General features: G+C 32.8%; 1 protein-coding gene and 1 pseudogene across 1 annotated transcript in view; one reads left to right on the top strand and one right to left on the bottom strand.

The window, feature by feature from the left end:
* Positions 1 to 20,046, bottom strand: part of LOC145255597 (galactose mutarotase-like) — a 2,088,268-nt gene that overhangs the window by 1,798,807 nt on the left and 269,415 nt on the right. The gene's annotated exons all lie outside the window — the stretch shown is intronic.
* On the top strand, positions 18,354 to 18,470 carry LOC145256049 (5S ribosomal RNA; annotated as a pseudogene).

Below are 20,046 nucleotides of genomic sequence, written 5' to 3'. Positions count from 1 at the left end.
TATATTTTATGTTACTTTATATTTTATGTTACTTATATTTTATGTTACTTTATATTTTATGTTACTTTATATTTTATGTTACTTTATATTTTATGTTACTTATATTTTATGTTACTTATATTTTATGTTACTTTATATTTTATGTTACTTATATTTTATGTTACTTATATTCTATGTTACTTTATGTTTTATGTTACTATATTTTATGTTACTTATATTTTATGTTACTTATATTTTATGTTACTTATATTCTATGTTACTTTATATTTTATGTTACTATATTTTATGTTACTTATATTTTATGTTACTTATATTCTATGTTACTTTATATTTTATGTTACTATATTTTATGTTACTTATATTTTATGTTACTTATATTTTATGTTACTTATATTTTATGTTACTTTATATTTTATGTTACTTTATATTTTATGTTACTTATATTTTATGTTACTTATATTCTATGTTACTTTATATTTTATGTTACTTTATATTTTATGTTACTTATATTTTATGTTACTTATATTTTATGTTACTTGTATTTTATGTTACTTTATATTTTATGTTACTTATATTTTATGTTACTTATATTCTATGTTACTTTATATTTTATGTTACTTTATATTTTATGTTACTTATATTTTATGTTAGTTATATTTTATGTTACTTATATTTTATGTTACTTTATATTTTATGTTACTTATATTTTATGTTACTTTATATTTTATGTTACTTATATTTTATGTTACTTATATTTTATGTTACTATATTTTATGTTACTTTATATTTTATGTTACTTTATATTTTATGTTACTTATATTTTATGTTACTTATATTTTATGTTACTTATATTTTATGTTATTTTATATTTTATGTTACTTATATTTCATGTTACTTTATATTTTATGTTACTTTATATTTTATGCTACTTATATTTTATGTTACTTTATATTTTATGTTACTTTATATTTTATGTTACTTATATTTTATGTTACTATATTTTATGTTACTTTATATTTTATGTTACTTTATATTTTATGTTACATATATTTTATGTTACTTATATTTTATGTTACTTATATTTTATGTTACTTTATATTTTATGTTACTTATATTTTATGTTACTTTATATTTTATGTTACTTATATTTTATGTTACTTATATTTTATGTTACTTATATTTTATGTTACTTATATTTTATGTTACTATATTTTATGTTACTTATATTTTATGTTACTTTATATTTTATGTTACTTTATATTTTATGTTACTTTATATTTTATGTTACTTATATTTTATGTTACTTATATTTTATGTTACTTTATATTTTATGTTACTTATATTTTATGTTACTTTATATTTTATGTTACTTATATTTTATGTTACTTTATATTTTATGTTACTTATATTTTATTTTACTTTATATTTTATGTTACTTTATATTTTATGTTACTTTATATTTTATGTTACTTTATATTTTATGTTACTTATATTTTATGTTACTTTATATTTTATGTTACTTTATATTTTATGTTACTTTATATTTTATGTTACTTATATTTTATGTTACTTATATTTTATGTTACTTATATTTTATGTTACTTATATTTTATGTTACTTTATATTTTATGTTACTTATATTTTATGTTACTTTTCGTATGTTATATGATTTTGTGGACTAAAACTTTATGAATATTCAATTATTTATTTTAAATTTAATTATGTACTGCGACTATTACTAATATTATTATGTAAAGGTGCATGTAAGGGGGGTAGTTATCGAGTGTTCTTGGGGGGGAGCATTTACCGGAAAGCCTGATTCAGATGAAACCGATATTATAGTTCAGCATTTGTTGTTTGTATATCTCTTAATCACTTATAAGCTCCAAACCTACTCGACAGAATTACACTATGAAGCGTGCTTGAGAAAGCTGTTTGTATGTAATGGTACCAGGAAGGAGGTAATTCCTGGGAGGATGAGATACTGTTGTCATATATATTCTTATTTATGTGCGTATTATATCCTTTACAAACATGGATTGGTCTATTTGTTGCCGCTGTTGTTGTTGTTGTTGTTGTTGTTGTTGTTGTTGTTGTTGTTGTTGTTGTTGTTGTTGCCGTTGTTGTTGTTGTTGTTGTTGTTGTTGTTGTTGTCGTCGTTGTTGTTGTCGATTTATTTTTTTTTTTTACATGGAAGTCTCTACTTATCAAGGCCCGGAAGCTACTCAGGGATAAGGATTATTGCGTATGGGGTAATACTGTAGTAACCGTTAGTAATGGAGATTTGATAAAGTGTCTTACTTAAGGGAGCGGTTTATCAGAAACTTGTTTATGTTGGACTTGAAGACATCCAAGCCAGGTGGGAAACAGGCAAACAGAAGAGAGTTCCACGGGCGTGCAGGCGTGCACTTCTAAGAAAGAAGCTTTCTTCGTGGAATCTACGTTGTGATTTAGGCACAGATAAAGAACGGGGGAAATTGTTGGTGCTGTCGTTGCCGTTGTTGTTGCCGTTGTTGTTGTTGTTGTTGTTGTTGTTGCTGCTGTTGTTGTTATTGTTATTGTTGTTGTTGTTGTTGTCGAGCATCATTCATAAATTTTTTATGGATCAGATGATTATTGCTGGCATTCGTTTCCTCGATATCTTTCTAGTTAGAATTCTTTCTAGAAAGACATCAAGAACTTACGGAAGCGATCACGTGAAGGTTGCCACATCCCTAAGTGAAAGTGTTTCTGTGGAACGAACTGGATGTTGTTAATCTGTATTGTTAACCATTTAGCCATCGTCATCTCCATAATGATGATGATGATGATGATGATGACGACGACTTGTGGTTATTGTTGTTGTTGTTGTTGTTGTTGGTGGTGGTGGTGGTTATGATGATCATTTTTTCATCAACAAAAAACGATAAAGTACAAAAAATATTAAAGGAAACATTTTTGGACGCAAATAAAATGTTCGAAAAAAAAACAAAAACAAAAAAATAACACCGGAGAGTTCCAAAGGGAGATAAATAGCGAGTAACTATTACCTGTTTTTATTATTATTTTTATAAATTGTGCGTTACCAATCATAAATATGAGTTGCCTTGTTTTTAGCATAACTGGGTCACTTCCCTTATAATAATGTCACGTCTTCCCAAAGAAATGTGGAGTTTTTTTTTAAAATAATATTGCAATATTTATGTGTATCTGATATCGCAATTAAGTAGATATCATCACTTTTAGTTGAAATCGACTCAAAAGTCAGTAGATACTATTGGTTTTTGTTTTTAATCGATTTTTTCGTTTTCCGAATTTCGCCATTCTAGTGTACATCACTTTTACTGATGTGTTTTTAATTTTCCTGTTTTTTTTTCTACTAAACAATTTCTTTTTAGTTTTATTAATTTTGTTTTTATATTCGACTATGTATATTATATATATTATATAGGCAAATGTATATTATAACTTCAAAGAACAAAGAACGGGTGTCGTCCATTTTTTCTTTCTTTTTGGTTCCATCATAAATCAATTTTCAATCTTCAAAAATTCAATAATTGATTTAATTTTTTTTTTTTTTTTTTTTTTGGTTTATAATTCAATTAAAAATATGCAGACTGTAGCTGAAATAAAAGTAGTTTTCTCTGTCAAATTATTGCAGTGAATTTTGGTTTCTATCAACTATTAGCAAACCGCCCGGTATTGCCCGATCGTAAATTACGCTTAAATGTGATATTTTAATTTGTGCAGATTTCCAATTTATTAGAATAGAGCTGATTCTCTATCGATTATATTATTATATTGTACCAAACCTAACCCTAACCCAATATATACGGGGTGGAACAATGAAGTTGTTGCCCTAAAAAAAAAAAGTTTTATTTTAAAACTTTTTTTGAAAAAATCATTTCAGTTAACTTGATACTGGTCACCGCCACACATGCTTAAGACCATCAGAACCAAATATATTAAATTTCGTCTCATCGGACCATAGGACATGGTTCCAGTATTCTATGTGCTTTGTTGACATGTCTTCAATAAACTGTTTGCGGGCTTTCTTGTATATTGCCTTCAGAAGAGGCTTCCTCCTGGGGTGACAGCCATACACATCAATTTGAGGAGTACAAAGATAAGTGTCTCATGCCTACAGTCAAGCATGGTGGTGGGAATGTCATGGTCTGGGGCTGCATGAGTGCTGCAGCTATAGGAGTTGAGGGAAACATCCAAGATGTACTGTCAAATACTGCAGCAGAGCATGATCCCCTCCCTCCAGAAACTGGGTCGCAGAGCAGTGTTCCAGCATGACAATGGCCCAAAACACACATCCAAGACAACCACTGTTTTACTGAAGAGGCTGAGGGTAAAGGTGATGGACTGACCAAGCATGTCTCCAGATTCGAACCCAATAAAACATCTTTGGGGCATCCTCAAGCAGAAGGTGGATGTGCGCAAAGTCTCAAATATCCGCCAGCTTGACGACATCGTAATTGAAGAGTGGAAGAGCATTCCAGTGGCTACATGCGAAGCTCTGGTAAACTCCATGCCCAGGAGAATAAAGGCAGTTTTGGATAAAGATGGTAGCCACACAAAATATTGAGAGTTGACATGTTGTATGTTAATGTTGACAACTTTTCGTAAGGGGTGTACTCACTTTTGTTGCCAGGGATTTAGCTTTTAATGGCTATATTTTGTGTTATTTTGAAGGGAAAATAAATTAACTCTATCATATATGCTGCAGACAGACTACTTTTCATAGTGTCAAAAAATCATTTTTCAGTATTGTCCCATGAAGAGATATACTTAAATATTTGAAGAAATGTGAGGGGTGAGGGGTATACTCACTTTTGTGATACACTGTATATATTTCTGCCATTGTTAGGGTTGTTAGGCGTGATATTTTTGATTTGCTGGATCTATAAATGCAAAAGTAGACATAGCAAACATATAGCCTGTGAGCCGCATGCAGCCTATTATAATCTTATTCGGGCCACATGCAGCCTTTATAATCTTATTTGGTTTCCCACAGAAGAGACGTTACAAACTTGTCTCTGCTCTATCATTATTTTCATGGCAAGTGCTCGTCTGAGCTCCGATCTATGGTTCGCCTTGCTAAACTTTCACAAAAGATACTCGACTAGCTACAACCACTATCAACAATTCCCCCCACTCTCTATTTGTGGCTAAATCTAAATGCAGATTCCATGAACAAGGCGTCTTTCCGAGAACTGTCCGCCTGTGGGACACTGTTCCACTGGCCTGCTTCCCAGTCGATTACAATATGGTAGCTTTCAAGTCCAATGTAAACAAGTTCCTGTTGAGCCGTCCCCATGAATAATCAAATTCTACCCAATTTACTCCATTAACGATTACTACACTATCACCTTACATTCATTAACCCCTTATCCTCGAGTGGCCTTCGAGCCTTCATAAGTGGTGAGTCTTTGTAAAAAAGAAAGTCTGACTGATAATGACTCATCTCTGATAAAACTCAAAACTACACAGAAATTTCATCCAGGCATACCAAAGATTGTCGATAACAAGAAGTGTCAAACCTAGGACAAACAGTGTTTAAATATTTGATAATAAATGTCCATTTTGAACTATTGTAATTTAGTTTCTGTTCTTGTTTTTGCATTTAAATACAATTGAATCATTAATTTAAATCTTCATTGTAAGAACACATTTATATTTGATGCTAATTTCATTTGTTATATTTTTTGTCCAACTACATTCTTAGATAGGATCAAACTCATGCATGTTTCTAAATTAAAAAATATATATATATTTTGAGATAAATTTTATTAAAGCACTTCAGTTATTATTGTAGAAGGGCGGCCATTTTGATTACACAAAATGACTCTTTGAATATTTATCCATTTTAAACAATTATAATTTATGTGTTTTGTTGCTGTTGTATTCTGATTTCATTTAAATTTTTTGTTGAATTGAAATAAAGAAAATACATTTATATTTCATTTTAATTTCTTTTGTATTTTTTTTTTTGTTAAACTATGTTTTTATTGGCATTTTTTAAAACGTTTCTAAATTAAAAAGAAAAATGTTCTGCAATAATATTTTATTGAACGACTTCAGTTATCATTGTAGGGGAGTGACCCTTATGACACCACAAAATGACCTTCATACGACCAAAAATCTGACATGGCTCATTTATTAACAGGCAACCTTTCGGAGGTCATTTTTTTTTTTTTGATATTCAAAGTAAATGCGCTATTTTGAGTCAATCGCTAAGCTAAGGAGTTTGAAATCAAACGCGTCGAATTTCTTCTCTTGGCTCATTTTGAGATGTCAAGGTTCAAATTCATATAGCAGTGTGAACAAGACGCCCCCCCCCCCAAAAAAAAACTTTCTAGAAAAAGGAATTACATTTTTGTACAGTCAGTTCCAACAGAACATTAAAAAAAAAATAACTAATGGTAACATTTTGGAGGTCTTTCTTATTTTGGTATCCAAAGTAAATTCGCTATCTTGAATAAATCGCTAAGCAAAGAAGTGCCACAATATCAAAATTCCCCAAAGCAAAAATCTGCCAGAAATAAGAATCTCCTAACAAGATTTGTCGCTAAGCTTTCCTGCCTGTCGAGGCTAGATATTCTCAACTTCCAATGGGATTAAAAGTGCTGAGAGCTTTATGCAGCACTGACCAACATGATTATCTAATAGAAACATAGGATTGAAATAAATCATCAATTACTAGCGGAGGGAAGAGGATACCCGGCTTTGCCCGGTCGTAAAATACACTTAAATATGATATTGTAATTTGTCCAGATTTCGTATATATTATTATAGTCGTAATTTCAAAAGTAAAAAAAAAAGTAATTCGGTGCCATCAGCTAGAATCGAAACCAAAACTGTAGCATTCAAAGCTGATGACATTATCACTGTACCAACGTAATACACATATGAACCGAATTAAAATCAAAAATTAAAAATAAACTAAGATGAACATACAAAATGTTTAACGATTTATTTTTCAATTTTGATCCATTTTTGATCCCTTAAAAACTATTTTAACTGGTTAAAGACCCATAAAATAACGGTTCATAAAAATCCAATTATTTGAAGCCCCTTAGCGCCGCTCTGTCACTTTTAGTTTCAGAAGAGATAGAGTTTGAAAATATGGAGACAGACAGACATATAGCCTTTTATATATATACGCCATCTTATAATACATGCCATGGAGAGACCAACTCCCCTTTTGAGTCGTTTGTTCTCTCTGATGTCCTACTAACGACTGCCTTGAATCTTCCCAAATCTACATTTCATCACGTGTCTCATTACGTGTCTCAGACCAACAGCTGATGTAACCTCAATCTAGTTATTTATTTATGTAAACCAAAAATCATATTTACATCTATTTTCTATTTTCACATTCCTTTTTTGATTTATTATATTATATGACAATCATTTCCCCCAATTTAATTGTTTATTTTTCTAATCATAATAATTGATCCAGCGAACCACCGTCACTCGAATCAATTAATAATAATAATAATAATAATAATGTTTTGCCCTCTGGCCCTCTGGCCCTACTTGCCACAGTTAACACAGATACTATGCTATGATCACAGTCCAAAGAGTCACCACATTACAACCTCACTCCATAGCCATCATTGGGCCACACGTCCATCTCACCTGACTTGCGTTTTTCTTTCTCCCGACTTCACTCCATATCCAGCTATTTCTCTCCTTCAACTTTAATCGTCAATCTTTCTTGGGGCGCAATTTGCTTCCCCTTTTGACCATATGCTGTCCTTTTTCTTTTCTTGTCACAAAAGCCCGCACACACTTCTTAATTTGGATATGTGCCTTTTCAGCTACTGCTGCTAATATCTTCAAAAGTCAGCTATCTACAGCCCCTGCTGATATTTTCCGGCAAGATCATATAATGATAAATCTTGTTTGATTTAATTAAAGTTCAAACCATTTATATTCCTCGGTGTTAATTAATGTTACTCGTGTTGATTTCAAAACAGTGTTCTTATTTTAATTTTATGTACAGAAACATTGTATAACAGAGCGTGCATGGGCACGTGTGAGAAAATATTAGCAGCAGCAGCCGCCATTAAAGCGTGTATGCAAATTAGTACGTGTGTTCGAGCTTGTGTCACAAGAAAGGCAGAGAAAAATATAACATGTGGTCGGGCAAAGGAAGCAACTAGACTTTTTTTTTTTTTTACTCGTGTGCAGCGAGTGAAAAAATGTACTATGTGGTGGGGAGTAGAAAGGAAAACGCTACCAGGTGAGATAGACATGTGGCTCTGTGGTTCCTTGGTGGCGGCGAGAGACATTTACGCTGGTGCTGAGACGGCAGGGTTTTGTTAATTTCATGGCAGACGAAATGAACAGGAAAAAACAAAAAACAAGAAGCAGGCATTGTTTGGAAAGTAACGTTAATGACTTTTGTTAAAAAAGAAAAAAAGTTGCGTCGGATTTTTGTTTCTTTCCATTTTTATTTGTTTGTTCCTTTGCGGCGGTGCCAGACAGTGTGTGGGTCCAATAGGTTTGAACTATAACGACACAGTCAAAAAGTAATGGCTACGTTACATTTTTTCTAGCTTTGATTCAAAAAACATTTTTTATTCTATTTTTTTGTACAGTTCTATTCTTCATATTTCCATGTTGTCTTAAATTATGTACATATACATTCGTCATGTTTCCACGTTGATTTCAAAAAACAATTTTTATTTTTAGTTTATATGCAAATATATTTTTTATGTTTTGTATGAATCCATTCTTCTAAGTTCTGATGATGATTGCATGCCGATATAGAAAATCAAGCATTTTTCTGTGTGGTCCATTTTTCGACTAGCCACTCTGATGAGGATGAAAACATGACAAGCAAAGCAACAACGGTTATCTGCAGAATGGCATCTGCACTTTAATTGAATGCCGCAAATATAAGCTGCAACATTATTCGCAGACAATCGATCCATATTAAATTAATGGCTTGTCTTTCATCTTCCCTGCAAGATAAGTAATCATGTCTCATTTAAACGATAAATCTTGATTTAATTCAAGTTCAAATCACACAACTTTCGTTCAATATTAATTAACGTAACTCATCCAAGAGACGATTCCTTTCTAGATTTCCCGTTCTCCAATTAAAAGCAATTCTTGTCAATCATCATCCTCAGCAGCAGCAGCAGCATTGGTTAAGATATAGAAATATACCACCAATTTTTTGGCCACGATTGATCGATTCCTAATATGTTTTTAAATCATTAATCTTTTTATTTAAGACAACATATATTCATTTTCAAAAGATTGTACTTCTTCAATATTGGATTCAATATGATTTACAGAAGAAACTAGAAAATTCTCGAAGCACCTTACGATTTGGAAGCCATGACAAAAAATATAAAAAGGCAGACGACATTAAAATACTTAACTGTCAAAATAAAGCGAATTGAAGCTTTTTCCTTTGATGGCGTCTCCCTGCTTTTTTAAGCTATTGAGACTGACCTTCACTTAGGACGAAAGGTCAATAGAAAAATGGTTGGCGACGACAGACGTTGTTCAGTAAAAACTAATTCAACCCCTAAAAAAATAAAAGTTTTAAAAATGTGTTCTAAAAATAAGTTTTAAAAATGTTTTAAAAAAATAAAAGTTGTAATAATGTTTAAAAAATAAAATTCTAAAAAATTGTTAAAAAAATAAATGGATAGCATAAATAAAGTTGATTCACTAAATAATTTGAAGAGGATAATTAAACCCTTTCTTAACATAAGTAGGAGCTCCATGTTCATAGCTTGCTCATAACTTGGAATAAATTTCAAAATATTTAATTTCCATATGATGTTTGTCTATTTTGGGGATGAGGATTTATAATTATTTTTTGTATTATTTGGACTATGGTTCTCATCTTGGTTGGTTTTTTTTTTTCACAACGTTTTGGCCGATGTAACCTCCGACTATCTTCAGGTGTATTCACACTGGATGTTATTAGTGAATTGTGAAAAATGTTTTTGTTTTTTTTTTGTTTTTTTTTGCTTTCACAAACGAACATAACTGTTAGAACTTCAAACCGCAAATAGCGCCAAGTCTTTAAAAAATTTTTTTTTAAATAAATCCGGGTCCATTCCATTTTTATATATATATATATATATATATATATATATATATATATATATATATATATATATATATATATATATACAAAAAAATCATTAATTTTCCAGATTTTTATTTGTAACTGACCTGATTAATGTGCTGGCATGTGTTGGATGGTTTTTAGGCATTGACTTCCAAACTACCCTATCTTTGACCAGGTTTTTCAACTGCATATCTTGATGTTGCAGATATGAGCTACAGCACCAAATGCAGACATTCGATCTAAATTAGAATACTGGCTTTCATCTTCCCTACGCGACAGGTCATCACGTCTCATTTAAATCGATTAATTTCGTTTGATTGAATTAAGATAAAATATAATGAAATAATATAATAATTTTGAAAATTTGGGTTCTTTTACAACAAACACTTTCTTATTTTCAAATGATTTTTTTTTCACTTCCGGTCAACAAGTTTCGTTTTGATTCGTGATGTCATTGAGGGATCCTGGGAAGATACTGCTCTGTTTTTATCTGTATCCCCGACGAAGAAGACAGACAGACGCCACAAATAATATAAATTTGCTTGTTCCTACCAATCTATATAAATAAGACAATAGATGCATGTGTGTCTGTCCGTGTGAAAATATTTAACCGATAAACTCTTAAACCACTGCTCACATAACACTGAAATTAACAGGAAATAGTAATCCTACACCAAGGATGGTTTATAACGAGTAAAATCTTTGTTTGGATGGATGAGTAACGCGTACAGAAATATGTCCGCAAGTTGAAATGCAAAATGTTAATTTCAACTTGCCAACATATTTTTACTTCTTTCTGCGCATGTCTAAATTCAATTCATTTCTTCAAGTTGTTCAATTTTAAATCTTTCTTATTTATATCTCGATAGCTACATCAATAGGAAACACGACTGGAATGCTAAGTGTTTTGGTTTCGATCCTAGCTGATGGCACCCAAATCTTTTTTTAACTTTAGAAATCAGTACTATATATTAGAGACAATATAACATTTTATAGAGAATTAGCTCTATAATAATAAATACGAAATCTGCATGAATTAAAATATATTTAAGCGTATTTTACGATCCAGGAAAGCCGAGCGCCCCCCCCACACCCACTGATAACTGAATATAATTAATAAATCTACATTACCATAACGATGCAATCTTCATCTTTCATAGAAAACAAATAATGAAATTTGATTTAAACGATAAATCTTGATTTAATTCAAGTTCAAATCATAAAATTTTCATTCAATATTAATTAATGTAACTCATTTCAACAGACGATTTGTTTCTTGATTTCCCGTTCTCCAATTAAAAGCAAATCTTGTCAATGTTTCAAATTATTATTAAAAATAACTTGAAACTGATTCCTGCAAAAAGATCATTGGTAAGATATCGAAAGAATCCTTCAAGATTTTAACAAGAATTAATTTTCATCCTAATGATTCACAAGAATTTATTAACTCAATAAAATATTGTTTCAAGATTTCGATTACAAGGTGACCCAAAATAAATGACACCCATTGTATCGTTAATAAAATTTACAATCTGTTTTGCAATCCAATTATATTCAGTATAAATATATTTTAATCTATGCTTGACTTGTCCACCAAGTTTCAAGTATGAATGTCCAACAGTCTTTGTTTTATTACTGCTTAATGTCATGTAAAAACGCTTTAGTAAACACAACTTGAGTGTTGATATGTTTTGCATCAAAACTCATATTAATAGCTTCTTTCTTCAAACTGCTTCCAATCGTATCCTTCAAAATTAGCAGGCGTATCTTACTCGCTATCGTTTCGCAATTGAATTCATGTTCATTACTTGAAATTATCGAAACGAAACTAACCGCATAAGAAAAAAGTGAACCCCAACTCTCTCTCTCTCTCTCTCTCTCTCTCTCTCTCTCTCTCTCTCTCTCTCTCTCTGTGTTGACAAGAAAAGAAAACAAAGCTAGTCAATACTAAAAAGACAGAACTAAGCGATAAGAAAAAGACAAAACTAATCGAATTTTCAACTGCATCCTTGGACAGGGAAACAGAGAGACACCACATGGTGTAATAGACATTAGCTAGGTACAAAATAAGATTGAATGCATTATGGTCGGCATCAGTTTTCATGAATCAGAAACCTGGATCAGATAGTAAATTGGAGGAAAAAGTCATCATCAATATAATACGAACTGAAAAATGTAGATGGGCAGGTCAGCTTTTAATCGAAAACCCTAATGATGAAGGAGACAAGAAAGTGGTGCAAAACTGTTTTGTTTTTCTGTAATTAATTTTTCCCGTCCTGTGACAGGTATTCTTTTAGTTTTATGAATAAAGTAAAGTGATATTTTTTTTTTTACTTTATAATGGTTATAAATTCCCAAACAAAAGCTGCACACAAAAATCTGATTTCTCATTAAAATATAACAATTATTGGTTCGAGTTGAAAAGCAAACAGTTTTTATTTCAATGGATTTTTTATTCGTTTGAATTAATCGGGACAACAAGTTTCGTTTTGATGTGTGATGTCATAGAGGAATTCTGGGAAGATGCTCTTCTGTTTTCATGTGCATCCTCAGCCAAGGAGACAAATAGACGCCGCAAATAATATAGATTTGTTGGCATAAACGATTCCTTCAAATAACTGAATATAATTAATACATCTACATTAACATAACGACACAACCTCCATCTTTCATAGAAAACAAATAATGAAATTTGATTTAAACGATAAATCTTAATTTAATTCAAGTTCAAATCATAAAACTTTCATTCAATATTAATTGATGTAAATCATTCAACAGACGATTTGTTTCTTGATTTTTTGGTTCCTACTTCAAAGCTATTGATTATCATCAGAGACCAACGGGAAGTGACGGTGGCTACGTAGTTAACGACATGAACTGACAACCTGAGTGTTCCAAGTTTGATTCCAGTTCGTTCCACTTAGGATGTTGGCAACCTTCAAGTGGTTCCTACTATAGGTACCCGATGTATTCCCAGAAAAAACTCTGATTGGACAACTATCGGGGAAACCAATGCCAACAATAGAATCATCCGGGTTCATACGATACGGAAAAAGACCAACGAAAATTTTGATTTAAGCATGACAGACTGACTGAATGGAAAAACTGATTTTCAAATAAAAAGTCTTGCAATCATCTAGAAATAGTGTAAATTTATTAGGAAAGCTGCATGCGAATGATAGAACTACAGGTTCCCAACCTTTGGTCTTCCAAGAACCGAAATAACAAAACATAGAAATATTTATTTGTATGCTGTTGCATAAAAAATCGAGCAAGAGAGAGAGAGAGAGAGAGAGAGAGAGAGAGAGAGAGAGAGAGAGAGAGAGAGAGAGAGAGAGAGAGAGAGAGAGAGAAAGTAGAATAGAAGTGTTAATAGAAATATGTTAGAGTTTTGGCCGGGGCAACGTCAGATAACTCTGCCTGTCGTCACTATGAATTTTTTCATAGAGCAACAAAAATGCAATTTCGAAAGATGCGGAGTAGAAAGTGAGCCTTGGGTTTACTTCCGGCAACCTCTTCAAAAGTGGGACAGACCGACAATATGTTTTTTCAAACTTACGCGTGATATAACGGTCAAATATACTGATTCTTCCTTCTAATAAATTTCTTAACTGGAATAAGTATTTTGAGAAATAAAAATGAAACAAAATAAAATATATACAAAGGAAAAGGAGGACATTAGGCTACTTTGAATCAATTATCGATATGTCAACGAAAATGCCGTGTTAAACTTAAGCATGATAGACTGATCGAATAGAAATACTCGATTCTTGCATAAATCTAAAAAATAGTCCAAATTTATTCGGAAAGCTGCATGCAACTCATAGAACTATAGATTCCCAACCTTTGGTCTTCCAAGAACTGAAATAGCAAAACATCGGAAATGTTTGTATCGCGTTGCATCAACGTTGCGATCGGGTTCTTGCCATTCTTAAAATATTACCATTTCCTCCAAAATCTCGTTTCCTTTTTGGCACCGAAACTCTTTTTATAGCGGATTAAATTCCATCTTTCTGATCTGCAGCGATTTCGTCATCATTGCTATTTTTACGACGATCCACCAAATTATCCATTTTCCTTGCACATCCATGTCGGATCTGGTTTTTTTTCTTATCTCGAAATATAAATGTCGAAGTATTTGCGTGAGTATCGGCGCGTGTGTGTGTGTGTGTGTGTGTGTGTGTGTGTGTGTGTGTGTGTGTGTGTGTGTGTGTGTGTGTGTGAGTACGTATGTTCGTGTGTGTGTGTGTGTGTGTGTGTGTGTGTGCATGCGTGTACGTGTGTGTATATGTGTGTGTATGTGTTTACATGTGTGTAGGTGTGTGTGTACGTGTGGGAGGGGGTACGTGTGTGTGTGTGGGTTTGTGTGCGAAAAAATTCTAAAATAAACATTTTTATTTGAAAAAATATAATTTTAAGAATATTCTCATTTATTATATTTAAAAAAAAAACAATATCAAGCATGAAATCGTGGAACGTAATTGGGCGGGATCGATGGCTTAACTAACACCGCCTATTTCCCATGACGTGTCATGACGTAGACAACAAGTAATGGCTCTAATACGTTAATATGCGTGATTTCCTATTTTTTAATTATTGTTTTGTTGTTTATTTATTTAATTTATTAATTATTTTATTTATTTATTTGTTTTATTTGTATTTATTACTTATTTATTGTTTATTTTATTTTCTATGTTTTATTTATTTATTTATTGTACTGATTTATTTGTTCTATTTTTTATATATTATTTATTTTATTTTATTTATTTATTAAATTATTTATTTATTTATTTATGTTTTTATGTTACGACACTCTCGTGTGTTTCACATCGCTGACATTTTTTTTTTTTTTTTGTTACTGATTTCTTCGTTTTCTATCTTGGGTAGAACTCGAGTTATGTCATTTCTTGCCGTCTTTTAAATGTGTTAAACTTTAATTTTCTATTCCGAATCGTGTTCCGTGTTAAACTCTTTTTTTGGTATCTGCTTTTTTTTTTTTTATTTTATTGTTATTTTATTGTTAGTTTACGCGTTGAACTGATTAATGTGTTAAGCAATTATCTTTACTTCCATTCAAACCAGAACGCGTCACATGCGATACGTGTTAATGAGACGTAAGAAAATGTCTGCAGATTCTATGACGGAATTGACGCTTGCATGATTCCATGTTCAAAAAAGAAAAAAAAAATGTTTGTTTGGATGACGTATATAAAAAACGGAAAAAACAAACTAGCGTTTCAGTTGAAACCATTCAAGTTTTCGTCTTGAATTAAGATTAAATACATGTTAAATAATAAAAATAGAAACCAGAATGACGAAAAGAAAAAAGTTCTATTCATTGCATTTTTGCTTTTGATTAATGTCTGCGAAAGAATCGGGTTATTTGCCAATTCTCACTGATGAAATCAAACACAATTTAGATTATATAATAATACTAAAAGGCCGCCCGGAATTGTCCGGTCGTAAAATACGCTAAAATATAATATTTTGATAAATGCAGATTTCGTATTTATTAGTATACTAGCGAGGGGTACCCGGCGTTGCCCGGGTGTTTGGAGGTGTGGGGGGGGGAGGGTTAAAAAAAAAAGTAAGTATGAAGATCCAACCTGAACCGTTGAAGCAAAGTTATGAAAAAAAAAAAAAAAAAAACGTGCGACGTTAACCATTGCCCCACCGCGACATGCTTACGGAAACACGTTTGAATTTATTTAATTACTTGGATTTAGCAGGTGCTCGTTTTAATGAGTTAATGAGGTCAAGTGTGACTGCGGGATTTCATTTACTGCTGAATGCTTTCCCCCCTCCCCCAAGATGTTATAGGAAAAAGACTAACCCACATATACGGCGAGTGACAAATATTGAATATTTATCTTCCCAGAAATCGAGCAAATTAAATAGACAGGCGAGCTTCGTTGTTAACTGTGAGATATTACGATTTATATGTGATATAAAAAGTTTTAAAAAGTTGTGAACCGACCGACCGCTTCTCTGAAAGAAGCCTTTTGTAGACACACAGAAAAAGCGAACACACATACATACATTTTCGCTTTTATATTTATAGATTATACTGGACCCAATATATAGAAATGATTTTTAAAGATTTTAAAAATAGCTTGTGCGCCATCACCGAGAATCGAAACCAAAACGTTAAACTTACGATTTACTTTTTCTTTTTGCGTTAATGCCTGAGCTATGAAAGCATGTTTGCTGCAAGGCTAAAAATTAAAACATGAACCAACAGCTATTACGTTATGCATGTACATTCGTAATGCCGAAGTTCAACCTTCACCTGGCTAATTCCATGTTTTTTTTTATTTTCACACTTTTTCACCAATTTTCCCCGGCGAAAACCCAAATATAAAGTTTCGTATAGGTCCGAATACCCTATATATTAAATTTCATGTTTGTAGACCAAAAACTTACAGAGGAGTTTGGTAGGCAATATTTTTTAAACAAATATATATACTCATATGAAAACTGTTTTTCTTTTTTATGTTGCAGACCATCTACTAGTTGTCAAGTTGCATACAAGATAGACGCCTTCTATCATGCCTGAAAGTAACACAATGTTAAATGAGTGAGATCCGAGATGTGCCGCTGTACAACTCATGCTCTCTACCGATCCAAGTTATGACAACAGGACCATTGCCAACACCCTCAAAATGCATCGCTGGATTGCCACGGATGACAGGGATCTGCCTAGAGTAATGAAAACAAAGTTTCCGGCCACGGTTAGGGTCTTTGGTGTTGTTTTGAGTGAGGGGCACATCATACCACCTCACATCTTTGAAGTCAGCTTGAAAGTCAACACCAAAGTTTACCTGGATGTGCTGAAGAGTATGATGAGCCTCTGGTGCAATCAGGTGACCGCTGGCAGACTCTGGGTGTGGCAGCAGGACTCGGCGCCAGCTCACAAGTTCAAAGAGACCAACGTTTGGCTTCGGAAGGAATGCTTCTAATTTTGCACCTTTCTCTCGCTGACCTCCCCCCTTCTCCCCTGACCTAAACCCACTGGACTACTTCGTTTGGTCATACATTGAGAACATCACCAACATGACCTCCTACAACATCAAAGACAGCCTGATCGCCACCATCTGCCAAGTATTTGCAAAGCTCTCGCCGGTGCTTGTGAAAAAGATATGGCCCCCCCCCTCAGTTCCAGACCAATATCCAGGTGGTGATTGAGGCTGAAGGCGGCTACATTGAATAGATGTCAACTCTACTACGTAATCAAGTGACTTGAATTAATTTTTCAATAAAAGTTTTAAAATAAAGCTGTAGTGTTGTTTTCTTTAAGGTGATAAATTAATTATTCCACTGTAGAGAACCAGAAAAATACCCGCCCACAGGAATCTGTACGGAATTTCAAACGGAAACATTGGTTTTATCTAAAGTGGGGGGGGGTGCATGTTCTCATTCCATCAGCCATGACTTGATGGAAGTTGATAACCCTTTATTATATCTGCGACCAACTTCTCACGACAACTGCTTTCAAATTTCCAGGCTCGAATATTGGCTATAACATCCTGTATCTTTGGTGAAACCATTACTTGAATTAGTAGAGGTATACTTTTTTTCTAGCCAGACTTGTGACCCCCTATCTTTCCGACTCGGCTTTTGAAGGGTTTGCTTTTTGGTAAGCCTGTTTGGAGTCCAGATGATTGAACGCTGGTGATGAGGTTTTTTTATCCTGAGTATTATTTTCATCACGTTTCGGTCAATGTAACTTTGGACCTTATTCCGGTGTATCTTGTCAAACTCGATAATCTTAAAATTTTAAACAGAACCCTCTATTTGATCCACAGAGGTAGCATGCTCTCGTTCCATCAGCCATGATTGGGTAGAAGTCCTAAGTTATTCGCAATTGTATTTTGAGTGTCGCCCACACTGAGGATTGAACCTTCAACCTCCAGAAGAGTGTAACTTTACAATTAAACATTTACCAAGTACTTTATCCACTATGTCACGGGTTCTTGCGAAGAATCTAAATAATACGAATAATAAAGCCTCACATAAAAAAAGTGAAAAGTCTTATTGGCAGGAGGTGTGTAATCTCCAACCACACTTCTCATGTCTACTCTGTTAAATACCAGTGGCAAGTGAAGTGTACCAGACGACTGGAAATAAATGCCGAGATAAGCAGAGAGCATATACAGTGCCTAGAATTCCCATATTGTCACCCATTTGGTACTAACCAGGCTCGACGTTGCTTAACTCCGGTGATCTGATAAGAACCAGTATGTCAACGTGATTATGTCATATGATATTCGGCATGATCGTGTTGAAACACCGGTTTCCATCAGATCACCAAAGTTAAGCAACGTTGAGCCTGGCTAGTACCAGATGGGTGACCATTTGGGAATTCTAAGTGCTGTATGTGCTTTCCGCTTATCTCGGCATTTGTTTCCAGTCATCTGGTACACTTCACTTGCCACTGGTATTTAATAGAGTAGACTCAGGAGAGGTGTGGTTGGAGATTGTGCAACTCTTTCCACAAAAAAAAAAAAATTTCACGTGCAGGCACCCTTAGAGTGGGTATCCATAGCCTGTCAAGACTGAAGGAAGCCTTTTTTTATGTATGTATATATGTTTGTATGTATGTATGTATGTATGTATATGTGTGTGTATGTATGTATCGGGGTCAACGGCCAACTATCACCGTGTGTGTTTGTGTTTGTGTGTATGTGTGTGTTGGGGTAGAGAGGGCTCCCGTAAGCCGTGGTGAAGGCAACCTTTCTAGGAGAAGCAAATCTCTGATTTAAAAAACCATAAAGCAGGAGACCAGTACCCGCATTAAGCTGGTCTGCAGTTTAACTTGTTGCTGGCTATCTTGCTCTTGCTTGTTGCTGGATCTCAACATTTTGAACCGAGAGAGAGACTTAGCTGTCATACAAAGCTAAGACTCTGTAACATCATCTGTGTATAGATACTCCCTCAGGCATTTGTCTATAAAAGTGGTCCTGTGGCGATGGAAAAGTTGTGACGCGTGGAGGCTTGAAATGCTGGAAACATGTAATAATTGATCTCAATGACCATCTTCAGTGTTGTGCCTGCTTGAGCGTGTGAATTCATCGGTAGGACTAAAAAAAAAGTAATTTTTGGGCTCATGGACTTTAAGTGTCTGAGGGAGTGGCACTCGTCTGACAAGACGTTGCAATCATCATGTCATCATGTATGTATGTATATATGTATCTGTTTATCTATCTATCTATCTATACATACATACGTACATATATATATATATATATATATATATATATATATATATATATATATATATATATATATATATAGAGAGAGAGAGAGAGAGAGAGAGAGAGAGAGAGAGAGAGAGAGAGAGATGGAGAGATACATACATAGATACATACATTATAAGAATGCAGGAATATAACAAATTGTAAGAAAGGAAAACCGAATAACAATGCATTTTGAAATCAATTCTTGCTTCTAGCTTTCTTCCACGATCACTAACTTCTTATGTGATGCCGGAATTTCACGATATTTCAAGGGCATAACCTCTTTATCAGGTGTTTCCATTTTTTTTTTTTTTTTTTTGCTGCAAGCTTCTTTCTGCCACATGCAAATATTTGCTGACTGTATAATCGTTGTCCCTAAGGATTTGGCGATATTGTTGTATAGGATCGTAGAAAGTAAATTATATTTGTACGTTGTTTTGCTGCATATCAACCGGTTTTTTTGGTTATTTAAGGCCAAATCAATTTTAGCAAAGGTTTTGCATTTCAAGTTTTTAATATGTTTAAATAAGTAATTGTGTTCATTAAATAAAATAAAATTTCGGTCATTAAATTGTGTTCATTAAATAAAATTAAATTTCGGTCATTAAATTGTGGACTGACGTCGTCTGTGGTCATTAAATTGTGGTCATTAAATAAAATAAAATTTCGGTCATTAAATTGTGTTCATTAAATAAAATTAAATTTCGGTCATTAAATTGT

This window comes from Euprymna scolopes, chromosome 31, assembly GCF_053919585.1.
Source record: "Euprymna scolopes isolate OS-2025 chromosome 31, ASM5391958v1, whole genome shotgun sequence".
Classification (NCBI taxonomy): Eukaryota; Metazoa; Mollusca; class Cephalopoda; order Sepiida; family Sepiolidae; genus Euprymna; species Euprymna scolopes.
Note: the sequence above shows the minus strand (reverse complement) of the source record. Positions and strands in the feature narration are given on the sequence as shown.